A 15,307-nucleotide genomic window follows, 5' to 3' on the forward strand; every position below is an offset into this window, starting at 1 on the left:
GTTATTTACTTAATTTATTACTAATTTAATAAAAAATAAATAAATAAAATAGTCATGGTTTCAGCAAATATTTACTTGCCAAAATACCCAAGGTGATGTTTAAAACTGTATAAAAATGTAATGACACATATGACTGATTTTGTGGTCCAGGGTCACATTTTGGCCATTACAGGGTTAAAAAAAAAAGGTGTCTCAATCTAAAAAATAAAAATAAAAATAATAAAAGGTTGTTAATGCCTTAGAGTGGGAAGGAGGTTTGACATGTGCCTATAATCATTTACAAAATGTATCACGTAGCTGAAAAAAGTATATTCCAAGTTGAAATGTTACAATTGTTTTGAACACTGAAACATTGTAACATTATTTCAACCTCGTGTCAAGGTCTTGCAAGTTTGCCGACAGTAATCTGTTACAGTGTTGCTCAAACTGTATCGATTACATTCTTACCAATAAAACCTGAACAGAATCGAGTGTGTGTGTAAGAGAGAGTGTGTGTGTTTGAGGTGGGTGGGGGTTTATGTCATTGGTTTGGACGACTCAAGACCCCGCCTTGATGAAGAACAGTATGTGTGAGTGTGAGTGAGTGAGTGAGTGAGTGAGTGAGTGAGTGAGGTGAAAGCGAGAGTGAGGAAGAGCAGGAGAGGAAGAGAGGAACACAAACACTCGCGCGTTTCCTCCTCCTGTGGCGCGCGCACATACACGCGTTCCCGGCAGAATCCGCGGCGCTCGGTCCGGTAACCGGAGCCGGTTCGGTTTGGATTTTTTTCACCTGATGATGATGATGATGAAGTTTCTCGGCGCTGTGTGAAGCTTTGTGAGCTGGACGCGGTTCCTGGAGGAGGATGAGCTCATAAACTCACCGCTGACTGACATCAGCCATTAACGGTAAGACCACCGGGACTGATCGGGTTTGATCGCGATCGATCGAGTCTCATTGATCTGAGCGGTTCTGATCAGGGTTTTACGGTGTGTGTGTGTGTGTGTGTGTGTGTGTGTGTGTGTGTGTGTGTGTGTGTGTGTGTGTGTGTATTTGGTTGGCTGCGCAACCTGTGTGTGTGTGTGTGTGTGTGTGTGTGTGTGTGTGAGAGAGAGAGAGAGAGAGAGAGAGAGAGAGAGAGAGACAGAGAGATACTGCATTACTATTCTAATGATGAACTATTTTTAAAGGTGGACTATTTTTAATGTAAATCTTTGATGCATATGAAGTTTTTCTCAGGTTGGGAATTTCTAGAATTATTAATATGATTATTATTGATAACAGTATGGTATATCAGAGCATTTTAATGTGCTTTCAGATCTACATTTGTTTTTGTTTTTCACAAAATATCAAAATATGAGATGGAAAGCTTGATTAATTTATTTGCATTGTCATTTACAAAAAGAGTGGTAAGAATACAGTGATAATATCATATTTTTGACATGCATGCATACATGATGGTAATGTTTTTACAGTACTTTACAGTACCATAAAGGCTAGTATATAAAACTGCAATCTTTCAGTACTGTGCTGTCAAATATGATGCTGTTGCTTGTCATAATAGAAATTAGTGCATTATTTGTATATATATATATATATATATATATATATATATATATATATACTATAATGTTTAACCTTATACTGTGAATTCCTTAATTATTTATTAATTATTAATAGGAAGAGTTGATGGCGTCAAGCTTGAGTCGTGCTCAGTGGTTTGTGGTTAAATAATAACTCAGATGTGTTTAGATGTTTGTCCGCTTGTAGTTCAGTTCATTTGAGGTGGTTGTGTGTTTCTGTCAGATTCACAGTGATCTGCTTGTGATGTTCTGCACTTGATTTGGATGAAAGCATTTGCTACATGAAATTCTTTGAATAATTTTCTCGAAATTGAAATGCAAACACTGTACATTTCTGTACAGAATCACTTTGTTTTATTGATGGATGAGTTGTGTGAGATCTAAGCTGCTAACAAGTGTAAGAAATCAATTTGAATTCCTTCAAGACTGTTTAAAAGAGACTGAAGAGTTTTTGATCAGGTTGAAATGGAACAATCTGATTTCTGAGTGAATTGTTCTTTGGAGTTGGATCATTTAAATGAATCCACTCTAGTGGTTCACTAATTGGTCTGAAGGAATCATTTGCAAATAAGTCTGCATTTGAATGTTTATTTTAAATCTCCTTATCTAAAAGTCACAGAAATGTATAAAAAACATTAAATCAAGAATAGAAAATTAAGTGCACATATCCAGAAAGTAGACACTGTACAGAACTCACAGATGTCCTGTATTATTAACTTTAATTTAGGAATCCAATGGCATCTGTCTTGTGCTGTAGATTTTGCATGGTATATTTGTGACCCTGGACCACAAAACCAGTAATAAGGCGCATTTTTTTTAATTTGTTTGAGATTTTTACATATGAAACAATATGCACAATATTTAGCCAAGATACATCTATTTGAAAATGTGGAATCTGAGATTGCAAAAAAATCTAAATATTGAGAAAATCTCCTATAAAGTTGTCCAAATGAAGTTCTGGATTATTAACTTTAACTTAAACATATCTTAGGAACTGAAATAGCATCTGTCTTGTGCTGTAGATTGTGCATGTTGTATTTGTGGATATAAATAAATAAACTTTCCATTGATGTATGGTTTGTCAGGATAGGACAATATTTGGCTGAGATATACAACTATTTATAAATCTGTAATCTGAGGGTGCAAAAACATCAAAATATTGAGATAATCACCTTTAAAGTTGTCCAAATGAAATTCTTAACAATGCATATTACTAATAAAAAAATAAGTTTGGATATGTTTACCGTAGACCTTTGACAAAATATGTTCATGGAATATGATCTTTACTTAATATCCTAATGATTTTTGGCAGAAAAGAAAAATCGATAATTTTGACCCATACAATGTATTTTTGTAATATTTGTAAACATGCATGTAATATTTGTGGATCAATTTTATGAAATTGAGAATAAATAAGCTTTCCATTGATGTATGGTTTGTTAGGATAGGACAATATTTGGTTGAGATACAACTATTTGAAAATCTGGAATCTGAGGGTGCAACATCAAAATATTGAGAAAGTCACCTTTAAAGTTGTCCAAATGAAGTTCTTAGCAATGCGTATTACTAATCAAAAATGTTTCAATATATTTATGGCAGGAAATTTAGAAAACATTTTCATGAAACATGATCTTTACTTAATATCCTAATGATTTTTGGCGATAATTTTGACCCATACAATGTATTTTTGGCTATTGCTTCTTAAGACTGGTGTCTTTATATCATCATGTGTCTTTAAAAGCAGCGCTGGTGTGCGACCGCACTTACACTTATTATTAGCTTCAAACATAATCCAGCTCTAATTTAACTGGTATTAATGATGTACTCCAGAATCTGCATGCACGTAATCTTCCAAGGGTGTCTCAAAGGCAAATGACAAAAGCCTTTTATACCATCTCTGCTGGCGTGTAAAGGAGAAATCTCTATTGTGAGCGCCGTATGAAAGCGCTGTTAAGTGAAATGGAAACACTACATATCATCAGCTCAGAGAAGAAGTGTATTAGAAGATTTCATCCTTCAGGCTTTTGTGTGGCTGTCAGAGCGTCTGCTCTTTTATTCAGGACTTCAGATCGGTCTCAAGGTTAAAGCTGCGCTTTTGCAGGACGAGACTCCTGCGTGCATGTGCTGGAATTGAGGACGACCGGAGCAAACGCAGGCCTGATCTGAGATCTGCTGGGCTTACGGTTGTATTTATTCATTTAGATGCTTTTAAGTGACTTACAAATGAGCAACATCGCAAGTCGTAAAAGCTGCAATAGCTTAAACTAGATTACTACACAAACTAGAGCAGAGGAGAAATGCAAATGAAGTGTCTTCAGCTGATTCTTGACAGTTGCGATGCTCTCAGCAGATCTTCTGGACGTCTGCATTGCACGAGTGACGGGTTTAGACAACAACTAGTCTACTTTCTGTAAATGCACTGTATTACATACTGCCTCCGAACATGCTTTTAACTCAAACTTGTGTTTCAAAATACCTCTGCAGTTTATAATGTAAGTATGCGTTGCATTCTCAGCATTGCTGAAGGGAGCACTAAAGCAAGCTTCAGCTTGACATGAAATGTGCACAAAATGGCAATTTAAGTATATCTACCAAAAAATTGAAATTGAGGCAACCCTGAGAATGCACTGCATGATTTTGTCAAACACTATACTGTATACTGTATATATACCAAGACAGTTCATTCAGATTGCTGTGAATGAGAGAAAATGCAGTAATTGGTCACATGCACACTGACTGGACCAACCTGAAATATAGGATTTTTAATGCTAATTGATCATAAGAAACAATATTTATGAGGCAGTAAAGTATAGCTTATGCTATTTGAGTGTAAAAACAACATTTATGAAGCAGTTTATATCAGATTTTATTGCTGATATAAAATATGTTATTGTAATAAAAATGTTTTCATGCTAGTTATATTTATATTTTTGAGGCAGTTTATGGCAGATATTATTGCTGATGTGAAATGTTAAAAAATATAATATTTTTTACACTATTTGAGTGTAAAAACAACATTTATGAAGCAGTTTATATCAGATGTTATTGCTGATATATAAAATATGTTGTTGTAATATAAAATGTTTTCATGCCAGTTGAGTGTAAAAATCATATTTTTTAAGCAGCTCATGTCAAATAAATTTTATTGCTGATGTGACAAAATAAGTTTTTTACGCTATTTGAGTGTGACAACAACATTTTTGAGGCAGTTTATGTCAGATTGTATTGCTGATGTGAAATACGTTATTGACATGTACATTGTTTACACTATTTGAGTGTAAAAACAACATTTATAAAGCAGTTTATATCAGATTTTATTGCTGATATTAAATATGTTGTTGTAATAAAATGTTTTTTATGCTAGTTGAGTGTAAAAAACAACATTTTTGAGGCAGTTCATGTCAGATTTTATTGCTGATGTGAAAAACATTATTAAAATGTTTAAGTGTAAAGTGTAAAAACAACATTTGTTAAGCAGTTTATATCAGATTTTATTGCTAATATAAAATATGTTATTGTAATAAAAAATGTTTTTATGCTTTTTGAGCGAAAAAACAACATTTATGAGGCAGTTTATATTAGATTTTATTGCTGATGTGAAAAACATTATTGAAATGTAAGTTTTAATGCTTTTTGAGGGTAAAAAGTATATTTTTGAGGCAGTTCATCAGATTTTATTGCTGATGTGAAATATGTTACTGAAATGTAAATTTTGTATACTATTTGAGTGTAAAAACAACATTTATGAAGCAGTTTATATCAGATTTTATTGCTGATATAAAATATGTTATTGTAATAAAAATGTTTTCATGCTAGTTATATTTATATTTTTGAGGCAGTTTATGGCAGATATTATTGCTGATGTGAAATGTTAAAAAATATAAAAAATTTTACACTATTTGAGTGTAAAAACAACATTTATGAAGCAGTTTATATCAGATGTTATTGCTGATATATAAAATATGTTGTTGTAATATAAAATGTTTTCATGCCAGTTGAGTGTAAAAATCATATTTTTTAAGCAGCTCATGTCAAATAAATTTTATTGCTGATGTGACAAAATAATTTTTTTTACGCTATTTGAGTGTGACAACAACATTTTTGAGGCAGTTTATGTCAGATTGTATTGCTGATGTGAAATACGTTATTGAAATGTACATTGTTTACACTATTTGAGTGTAAAAACAACATTTATAAAGCAGTTTATATCAGATTTTATTGCTGATATTAAATATGTTGTTGTAATAAAATGTTTTTTTATGCTAGTTGAGTGTAAAAAACAACATTTTTGAGGCAGTTCATGTCAGATTTTATTGCTGATGTGAAAAAACATTATTAAAATGTTTAAGTGTAAAGTGTAAAAACAACATTTGTTAAGCAGTTTATATCAGATTTTATTGCTAATATAAAATATGTTAATTTAATAAAAAATGTTTTTATGCTTTTTGAGCGAAAAAACAACATTTATGAGGCAGTTTATATTAGATTTTATTGCTGATGTGAAAAACATTATTGAAATGTAAGTTTTAATGCTTTTTGAGGGTAAAAAGTATATTTTTGAGGCAGTTCATCAGATTTTATTGCTGATGTGAAATATGTTACTGAAATGTAAATTTTGTATACTATTTGAGTGTAAAAACAACATTTATGAGGCAGTTTATATCTGATGTTTTTGCTGATATGAAATGTTTTATTAAGTGACTTTTTTTTAAACTATTTGAGTGTAAAAACAACATTTATATAAAATATGTTGTTGTATTATTAAATTGTTTTCATGCCAGTTGAGTGTAAAAATCATATTTTTTAAGCAGCTCATGTCAAATTTTATTGCTGATGTGACAAAATAAGTTTTTTATGCTAGCTGAGTGTAAAAAAACAACATTTTTGCTAGATATGACCTTAATTCCTCGGCTGGGATCGTTTAGAGTCCTTTGAAGCTGCATTTAAACTGCATTTTGGAAGTTCAAACTCAGGGCACCGTATGGAGAGAAATTCTTAAATGTTTTCCTCAAAAAACATAATTTCTTTACGACTGAAGAAAGAAAGTCATGTACATCTTGGATTTTTGTTCTGGAAGTGAACTTCTTCTTTAAGCTCAAAACATACACAAATACAAAAAAAGCGAACCCTTCTACATACATAAACTCAATTTCATGCATTATTGAATGGCATAATGTGTCAGACTGCAATTCAGAATGCAACAAAAGCAAAGTCCCATTTAAAGAAGTTGGCCATATTTGTTATGCCTCACTCATCCAAGATCAACCGCTGTCTACATGAATGGCAAAATACTGAAATCTCAAAGCGGCTGGCCAAACTCACATTTCAATAACATAATATCAAATCAGCAATAAAATCTGACATGAACTGCCTCATAAATGTTGTTTTTACGCTCAAAAAGCATTAAAACATTTTTATTACAATAACATATTTTATTTTAGCAATAAAATCTGATATAAACTGCTTAACAAATGTTGTTTTTACACTTAAATAGTGTAAAAAACTTACATTTTAATAATGTTCTTCACATCATCAATAAAATCTGACATGAACTGCCTCAAAATGATCATTTTCTGGAAAAAAAAAAATACAATTTATTGTCCATACAGTGAAAGTCAGACTTTAATTTAGATCTTTAGCATCATAACTCCAGTCTTCAGTGTCACATGATCCTCAGAAATCATTCTAATATGCTGATTTATTATCAATGTTGGAAACAGTTGTGCTGCTTAATATTTGTTTTGGAAACTGATACTTTTTTCAAGATTCTTTGATCAATAAACGTTAAAAAACAGCATTTATTTAAAATATAAAAGGTTTTCTAACAATAAACACTACTGTTCAAAAGTTTGGGGTCGGTACATTTTTATTCTTTCTTTTTTGAAAGAAATGAATACTTTTATTCATCAAGGATGTGTTCGATTAATAAAAAGTGATAGCATAGATTTACATTGTGGGAAAAGATTTATATTTTAAATAAATGCTGTTCTTTTTAACTTGTTACTCATCAAAGAATCCTGAAAAAGTATCACAGGTTCCAAAAAAATATTTGTTTATTAGAATAATTTCTGAAGGATCATGTGACACTTAAGACTGCAATAACAGCTGATGAAAATTCAGCTTTGCATCACAGAAATAAATTATATTTTAAAGTATGTTAATATAAAAAAACATTATTTTATATTGTAATAACATTGCAATATTACAGTTGTTTTTCAGCATTTTCAATCAAATAAATGCAGCCTTGATGAGCAGAAGAGACTTAAAAAAACATTACTGATGCAAAACTTTTGAGCGGTAGTGTATAAGATTGCAGATTTGTAATGTGTTAGCTGAGTGTTTGTAAGCACTTGTGTGTTTGGATTTCTCTCATTCTGGCATCTAAATGTTTCTCGGTTTCTCTATGAGCTTCCTGCAAAACCTCGCGGAACAGCTGAAGTCTGGTCTCAAAGGCCTGATGGATTTGTGTAGGAACAGCACTGAATGTGTTCACAGCCTGCTCTGATCCTCTCTGGGAACGATCAGGTGTTTAACAGCTCCGGCTCACATATTCTCTCCAGCTTTATAAGCTCTTAATGATTGCTTGCTTGTCGATTCTAGGAGATCAGATTGGCTCTGATCTCTCTCTCACACACACACACACACACACACACACACTCTCTCTCTCTCTCTCCCGTGGAGGCCGGACAGATGGCGACCCTTCGCTCTCAGTGCAGGAACATAAGAGCCCCTCGCTGAGAAGACGAGGACGTAGCCGCTGAAGCATATCTGTGGAAACGCCTCTGACTGTAACTCCTGAAGTCAGATCAAACCGCTCGCTAGTAACAAGCGACTGACAGATGACAAGAGTTTCTCTGATATCCTGATTCACATCTCTTTCTTCATACTCTGCTGCACTGCAAAAAATGCTTTTCATACTTAGATTTTTTTTGTCGTTTCCAGCCAAAATATTTAAAAGATTTTAAATCAAGAAGGATTTTCTAGACAATTAAAAATTGTTTTGTTTTTGGTCGAAACAAGCCAAATAATCTGCCAATGGGTTAAGAAAAATAATCATGTTTTCTGTTTGAAATAAAAACAAAAAATTCTTACCCCATTGGTAGATTATTTGGCTTGTTCTAAGCAAAAACGCACTTCATTTTGACTTGTTTTTTATTTTTTACTTGGTTATAAAATCCTTCTTGATTTAAGAATTGTAAGATATTTTGACTGGAAACAAGACAAAAATTTCTAAGTAAAAAAAAATTTTTTGTAGTGTGTCCTGTTCCTTTAAAATATGCAAACATAAAAAAATAAAGTGATTTAAACACTGCAAAAAATGCTTTTCTTACTTAGAATTTTTGTCTTGTTTCCAGCCAAAATATTGTACAATTTTTAAATCAAGACAGATTTTCTAGACAAGTAAAAATTGTTTTGTTTTTGCTCAAAACAAGCCAAATAATCTGCCAATGGGTTAAGAAAAATAATCTTGTTTTCTGTTTGAAATAAGATTTTTTGCTCACCCCATTGGCAGATTATTTTTCCTTGTTCTAAGCAAAAACTCACTTTTTGACTTGTTTTTTTTTCTGAAAACAAGACAATTTTTACTCATCTAGAAAATCCTGCTTGATTTAGGATTTTTAGCAATTTTTCAGTGTGTCCTGTTCATTTAAAATATGCATACCATCCATAAAGTGATTTAAACTCTGCAAAAAATGTTTTTCTTACTTAGAATTTTTGTCTTGTTTTCAGCCAAAATATTGTACAATTTTTAAATCAAGAAGGATTTTCTAGACAAATAAAAATGGTCTTGTTTTCAGAAAAAACATGTCAGTGTTATCTCAGTGTTAAAAACAATGAAGTGCATTTTTGCTTGAAACAAGCTAAATAATCTGCCAATGGGGTTAGAAAAATAATCTTGTTTTCTGTTTGAAATAAGATATTTTTTGCTTACCCCACTGGCAGATTATTTTACTTGTTCTAAGCAAAAACTCACTTTATTTTGACTTGTTTTTTTCTGGAAACAAGACAATTTTTACTCATCTAGAAAATCCTTCTTGATTTAAGAATTTTTAGATATTTTGGCTGGAAACAAGACAAAAAATCTAAGTAAGAAAAGCATTTTTTGCAGTGTGTAAGAGCAGCTCTCTGAAGTGATGGAGTGATTGTTGAGGAGTAGATCGTTTTATGATGAGCACTTCTCCAGGACCTGAAAGAGAGCAGCTCCACCATGATTCAAAATATTAATAAAAACTATAATGATACTAAAACAACACGGTTTGATTCTGCTGTGCTGTAAATGTGGCCTGTTATTAATGGATTAGTTCACTTCCAAAACAAACATTTACAGATAATTTACTCACCCCCTTGTCATCCAAGATGTTCATTAGGGATGCACTGAAATGAAAATTGGCCAAAGCTGAACAAAATTCACACCGGGCTGAAGGCCGATTATATTTCCCCCCATGTATTTTGCCAATTTTTCCACTATTGCATAAATTAAATAGCCAATATTTGCTTTTTACAGTTTTGTCTTGCTTTTCAAAGAAAAAAAATCAATTACCAAACAACAATTTAAAAATATTAACTTAACACTGAACATTTGTAACATTCTAGTAGACATTATAGCCTACCAACAAACCACAATTTAACTTCAAATCAGTAAGTGAGTAAAATAATATTCTTTGGCCATTTTTAAGACCTCTTCTTGAATCAGGCATGTGTTTTTAATGCACAAATAAATGCAGCCTTGCTGAGCAAAGGAGAATTTTAGAATAAATGTATTAATAGAGCTGTTGGAATGATTGTTAGCATTATTTTTGTCTTACTTTTTACAGAACAACAGTAAAATGACAATACTAACATTTATGAATGTAGACTTTTATTTTGTGGTAAACCCGCAAGAAGAGCTCAGTCCTAGTTTTTGCTGACAGCAGCAGATTTGTGAATGATTGTCATCTTTGGTCTTTGAACCCTGGCTAAGGAGCTGCTGTCAGAATAAACACAATTGGTGTCTGGTGTATTAGACAACAGAACGTTCTGGAGTTGATTGACTAATGGATGATTTCAGTCATCATACAGTAACCTTTCTCTCCTCATGAAGACATGCGATGCGCTTCTAAACAGTCTCTCGCTGTCGCTGCTTGGAATGATTTTCGCGTCTTTCTCGGACAGTTTTAAATGCTTCCACACTGACCACATGTTTCCTGCATTAGTGCGCACCTCTATTTGATCACGTCACGTCATTGTTCGCTTTTATTCTGCCTTTTTGCTTATATCAGCTGAATAATTTTGGTTGCTGAACATTCGGTGCATCCCTATTGTTCATGTCTTTTTTTCTTCAGCTGTGAAGAAATTATGTTTTTTGAGGAAAACATTTCAGGAATGTTCTCCATATAGTGGACTTCTATGGTGCCCGTGAGTTTGAACAGTTTAAATGCAGCTTCAAATTATCTATCTTTTCTAAAACAATTCTCAATTTATACACTTTTTAATCTCAAATGCTCATCTTGTCTAGCTCTGCAATGCACATGCGTACTCTGTGTATTCTGGTTCAAGATAGTAGAGTTCACACAGAGCTAGACAAGACGAGCATTTGAGGTTAAGAAGTGTATAAATTGTGAATTTTTTTTAGAAAATAACAGAGCCCTTTGAAGCTGCATTTAAAGTGGTCCATACAGCTCCGGAGGTTAAACTGCATTTTGGAAGTTCAAACTTGTGGGCACCATAGAAGTCCACTATTTATTTATTTTAATTTGTTTAAATATATGCAATTGATATGCTTTTTAACCTCAAATGCTTGTCTTGTCTAGTTCTGCGTGAACTCTGTATATTCTGGTTCAAGACATTTAGGGTGTGTCTAAAAACTCCCGTCTCATTTTTTTCTCCAACGTCAAAATCGTCCTACATCGCTGCAGAAGTACCGACCCAGTGTTTACAAAGTCAAAATGCAAAGAAGATCAAACCCCCTTTACAAAAAAGGTAAAACAGCAATGTAGGACGATTTTGAAGTTGAGGAAATGGGAGTGGGAGTTTTTCGATATACCCTAACTGTCTTTAACCGGAGTTCATGCAGGGCTAGACAAGACGATCATTTGAGGTTAAAAAGTGTATAAATTGAGTATTTTTTTTAGAAAATATCCAATCGTTTCACTAGATAACACCCTTCTTCCTCGGCTGGGATCGTTTAGAGTCCTTTGAAGCCGCATTTTGGAAGTTCAAACTCGCGGGCACCATAGAAGTCCACTATATGGAGAGAAATCCTGAAATGTCTTTCTCAAAAACCATTATTTATTTTCGACTGAAGAAAGAAAGACATGAACATCTTGGATGACAACGGGGTGAATACATTATCTGTACATTTTTGTTTTGGACGTGAACTTCTGCTTTAAATGTGATTCTCAAATTAGAAATGTTGTTCAGTTTAAAATCCAGACGATCGCTTGAACTGGTTTTGTTCATCTGTGAGTGTTAACGTAAGTGAAACCTGCGTTAAACATCACACACTTCCAGCTAAAAGGGCAGCGAATGTTGTCAGGGGCAGCGGGCAGCTGGACTTTGTGTCCTGTTGGACTGGGAATGTTTTCGGAAACTGAAGACAATGAACCATCTGCACACGGCAGGGAGGCAGAGAGAGACGAAGCGATACCGCTGAGAGCTCGTCCGCCATTGTTATTAAATGCCTGTTAGATGGAGAGAGACAGTGGAGGGGTGGAAACACACACACACACACACACACACACACACACACACACACACACATGTGGACACCGAGATAACACTGAGACAATCTGCAGCTGTGATGGGACGGCATGTCTAATTTTTGGACTTGTACTATAATAACGGCATTGTTTTTTGTGAATGTACTCATGTACACATAGTAGTAATACTATCATTTGTGACTCTGGAGCACAAAACCAGTCTTAAGTAGCATGGATATATTTGCAGCAATAGTCCAAAATACATTGTATGGGTCAAAATGATCGACTTTTATTTTATGCCAAAAATTATTAGGATATTAAGTAAAGATTATGTTCCATGAAGATATTTTGTGAATTTTCTACCGTAAATATATCAGAACTTACTTTTTGATTAGTAATATGCATTGCTAAGAACTTCATTTGGACAGCGATTTTCTCAATATTTAGATTTTTTTGCACCCTCAGATTACATATTTTTTTCCAGAACCATACATTGAGTTTCATTCAGCTTTCAGATGCTGATAAATCTCCAAAAGCTTGAGGTTTTGTGGTCCAGGGTCATGTTTGTTGAATGAGTTACCATTGGTATGATGGCATTATAATTTTTTGGTTGCACCATGTTAGTTGAGTGGGTTTTTCTATTTAGCAAATTGTAATTAGGGTTGTTCAGAATTTTGAAATATACTTTATACAAATTTATATTTCAGTCAAAAGTATGGGGTTGGAATTTTTTTTTTTGAAAGAAATTAGTCGTTTTATTAATCAAGGATGCACTAAATGACTTAAAAGTGGCAGTAAAGATTTTTCCAGTGTTAAAAAATATTTCTATTTGAAATAAATCTATTCATCTGTGAATCCTGAAAACTAAAATGTATCACAGTTTGCACTGAAATATATTGTGCAGCACAACTGTTTTCAACATTGATAATAATCAGAAGTGTTTCTTGAGCAGCATATTAGTATATTAGAATGATTTCCGAAAGATCATATGACACTGAAGACTGCAGTAATGATGCTGAAAATTCAGCTTTAATCACAGGAATAAATTACATTTTAAGATAAATTCACATAGAAGACAGATATTTTAAATGAGAAAAATATTTCACATTTTTACAGTAGTTTTGACCAAATAAATGCAGCCTTGGTGCCCTTACGAGACTCTAAAAAGTATTATTCCCGAACTTCTGAACAGTAGTGTTTCATCATATTTAATGTACTCTTAAAAAAATAAAAGTTCTTTATTGGCATTGATGGTTCAGTGAAGAATCTTGAACATCCATAGAAGCTTTCAAATGCAGAAAAGGTTCTTTAGAGTCAAAAAAGGTTTTTAGATTTTTTCTCCATATAGTGGACTTCTATATAGTTTAAATGCAGTTTCAAAGGGCTCTAAACGATCCCAGCTGAGGAAGAAGGGTCTTATTTAGCGAAACACTCGGTTATTTTCTACAAAAATTCACAATTTATACACTTTTTAACCTCAAATGCTTGTCTTGTCTAGCTCTGTGTGCAATCTGGTTGAAGGCAGTTAGGGTATATCTAAAAATTCCAATCTCATTTTCTCCTCCAACTTCAAAATTGTCCTACATTGCTGTTTTTTACATTCTTTTTTTTGTAAAGGGCGTTTGTTCTTCTTTGCACATTCATTTTGTAAACACTGGGTCGGTACTTCTGCAGCGATGGAGGACGATTTTGAAGATGGAGGAAAAAATGAGATGGGAGTTTTTAGACATACCCTCACTACACAGAGTTGACGCAGAGCTAGACAAGACAAGCATTTGTGGTTAAAAAGTGTATAAATTGTAACTTTTTTTTAGAAAATAACAGATCATTTCACTAGATAAGACTCTTCTTCCTCGGCTGGGATCATTTAGAGTCCTTTGAAGCTGCATTGAAATTGCATTTTGGAAGTTCAAACTCGTGGGCACCATAGAAGTCCACTATATGGAGAACATTCCTCAAAAAACATAATTTCTTTACGACTGAGGAAAGAAATGTTCTTTTCTGTAGGTGAACTACTCCTTTCAATTCAGAATTATAAAACCATGTATTTTGGACGCATACCTTGGCAATATTGGCACACAATTGTGATATTTTCTGAGAGGACATAAGATGCTTTGCAGGTTCATTATGTGTAGATTCAGCATTTAGTGCTTCAGATGCAGAACACTGATGTTTTTCTTCATCGGCAGATGAACTCACATCATTTTAACATCTTGTCTTGTCATTCTGCAATCTTCAGTAAATACATCTGGAATTGTGAAGGTTTTTAGACATTTGTACTGGAAAACAAGACCAAATATTGAATAATGAGAGCTGGATGAGAAACAGTTTCTGAAAACAGCCACAGCTTTTCAAAATGAACAGATAAAATAAAATAAATGAAATGAAATAAAAATTTAAAAATGTATTAAATTAAATAAAAAAAGTAAAATTAAAATTAAAAATTAAATTAATGAAAAAATAGTTAAATTAAAAATCTAATTAAATAAAAATAAAAAATTCAATAAATAAGATAAAATTCAGTTAAATTCAAAATAAAATAAAACAATAACTAAAATATAAGGATAAAAATAAAAGAAACAAAAATAAAAGATAAAAATAAAAGTTTACAAATAAATAAAAAAAAGATAAAATTTAATTAAAAATAATTTTGTACTTAAAAACAAGACAAAAATCATTTTGGTTTTGATTCACATGTCAGTCATTTTTGCCATCTTTATTTTTATTAAAATGCTTTTTTATTATTTTATTTTTAAGTTTTAGAAGTTGTATTAACAAACACAAATGCAAAAACAAAACAAAAAAATAATAACCAACATAGAATAACAAAATAGACATATTTACACCCACACACAGACAAAAAAATGGACTGCCTCAATTAACAAATATATACATAAATGACAATAGAGGGACATTTTTCCCTGTAAATGGTCCAGCCCTAGATTTTATTAACGCATATATACAAAAATGACAATAGAGGGACACATCTTCATCATCATCATCATCATCCTCCATGACATTTGCAAAGGTCTGCAGGAAGATGCATTTGTGACGGCTTGAAATTACAG

General features: G+C 32.6%; 1 protein-coding gene across 2 annotated transcripts in view; it reads left to right on the forward strand.

The window, feature by feature from the left end:
- The first annotated feature begins 617 nt into the window (after nt 1-617).
- Nucleotides 618-15,307, forward strand: part of ctbp2l (C-terminal binding protein 2, like) — a 65,242-nt gene continuing 50,552 nt past the window's right edge. The window contains exon 1 of one of the 2 annotated variants that reach the window (XM_073828475.1): nt 618-885. The gene's annotated coding sequence lies outside the window, so the exon portion shown is untranslated. The remainder of the gene's footprint in view (nt 886-15,307) is intronic. The other variant, XM_073828477.1, reaches the window with a different exon arrangement.

This window comes from Garra rufa, chromosome 22 (assembly GCF_049309525.1).
Source record: "Garra rufa chromosome 22, GarRuf1.0, whole genome shotgun sequence".
NCBI lineage: Eukaryota > Metazoa > Chordata > Actinopteri > Cypriniformes > Cyprinidae > Garra > Garra rufa.